This window comes from Psammomys obesus, unplaced genomic scaffold (genome assembly GCF_907164565.1).
Source record: "Psammomys obesus unplaced genomic scaffold, mPsaObe1.curated_primary_1811, whole genome shotgun sequence".
Lineage (NCBI taxonomy): Eukaryota > Metazoa > Chordata > Mammalia > Rodentia > Muridae > Psammomys > Psammomys obesus.
The window spans coordinates 11123183-11124965 of record NW_026596101.1 but is presented as its reverse complement, the minus strand read 5'-3'; the positions used below and the strand labels follow the sequence as shown (position 1 = coordinate 11124965).

The 1783-nt window shown below is 35.2% G+C and overlaps 1 non-coding gene across 1 annotated transcript; it reads right to left on the bottom strand.

Moving 5' to 3' along the window:
• Positions 1–531: 531 nt before the first annotated feature.
• Positions 532–634, bottom strand: LOC129692317 (U6 spliceosomal RNA). The gene has a single exon (XR_008722669.1). It is a non-coding gene; the product is annotated as a U6 spliceosomal RNA (small nuclear RNA).
• Between the last annotated feature and the right edge of the window lie 1149 nt (positions 635–1783).

Below are 1783 nucleotides of genomic sequence, written 5' to 3'. Positions count from 1 at the left end.
CTTCACAAATAGATCACCTGGCTAGCATAGACCCTACTTTCTCAGGTTAGAAGGTATGAATTACTGTCAGTCCAATTATAAATCCCTTCATTACAAGGCCCCTAAATTCACAAATCATAAAAGATATTTCATCCTTATTTCTTACAATGTATATCTTTGTGTCACACTTTAAGCAATTTATTTTCTCCCTGATTAATACCATATTATTTATTTAATACTTGTTAACATTTATTGAGTATTATGTTGTAGGCTCTATGCTGAACACTGATAAAGGCTCTGAACCGATCATTTCTCTGCACTTTCAGTGATCGAGATTGTACTTTAGAGACACTATGTGTAGCTTCAAGTCATAAAAGGGAAGCAATAATAGTGGTATTGAACACAGAGAATTTCCTGATCCCAGGTCCTGAAGCACTGTAAAGCTTTGGATTATTCATTCTGGGGAACATGCAAAACTCTAATATATCACATTTCTTTTTTAACATTTCACTAAAATCACTTTATGGCCTTTTGGGTAAAATTTGCTTGCCAGGAAGGAAGAAATGCCTCACAAGAATCAGTGTTGTCCTTGTATAGGGGCCATGATAATCTTCTCTGTGTCATTACAAATATAGCATCTGTGCTGTGAAAGCAAGCCATCTCATTCTTATTTTAAATGCATACACACAAAATTACATATAACAGACACTATAAACTACAGTGTTTAGAGATAAAAGAAAATATGTTTGAAAGAGAGTTCACTTATGCATCTCCCTATGCAGAGAGTGACAGAGACATTGGAGGTTTGCATAATTCTGAACTCTCCATGTCAAAATCCAAACTTGCCATTCCAACACAAATTAATACACTTAATAATTAAGAAAAGGATATTTGGAATGGTGGTAAGGTTAAAAAATGACTGCATCTGAAATCAGTATAGAAAACAAAAATATTACGAAAGCACATGACCACAGCAGCCAAGAACTCTGGAGAATGATCAAGGGAACAAGTCTCAGGGTCTGTGGGATGCAAGAAAAAGCTGGAAAATGCTAAAGCTATAGACAAGTTGGCAAATAAAATTACAGCAGAAATTCTCCTAAATCTAGGGGAAAAAAAGTAATCTGTACATAAGAGGCATTTAGAACCTCCAATAGACAAGAACACAAAAGACCTTTTCTATAATACATTAAAGTGAAGGTGTCAAGTACACAAAACAACTAATAATAAAAGCTATAGCCATGCATGGTGCTATACACCTTTAATCACAACACCAATGGAAGCAGAGGCAGGTGGATCGCTGTGAGTTAGAGGCCAGCCTGGTCTACAAAAATGAGTTCAGGACATCCAAGGCTACTCTGAGAAACCCAATCTCAAACAAACAAACAAAAAGAAGTAAAAGTTGTAAGAGAAAAACGCCAATTCATCTGCAAAGGTAGAAATATCAGAATAGCAGTTCTGCCATCAATAATTCTCATAGTTAAAAAGGACAGGGAGAAGATGAGAGAGGGTGGGTGGGATTGGGAAGGAGTGAGGAAGGGACATACAGCTGGGATACAAAGTTAATAAACTGTAACTAATATTAAAAAATAAAAATTAAAAAAAGAGATTCTCAGTTAAAAAAAAACAACAAAAGAAATGGAGAAACTCCATCAGAGAACTAGCTGAACAAACGATAGGAAGGGATCTACTATGCTCAAAACACTAAACCAGAAACCCTCTGAAACTTTAGGAAAACACCTTTAAAAAATAAATAAAATAAAGTCAAACTAACAAAAACCCTTACTGCAACTAGACAAAAGACAAC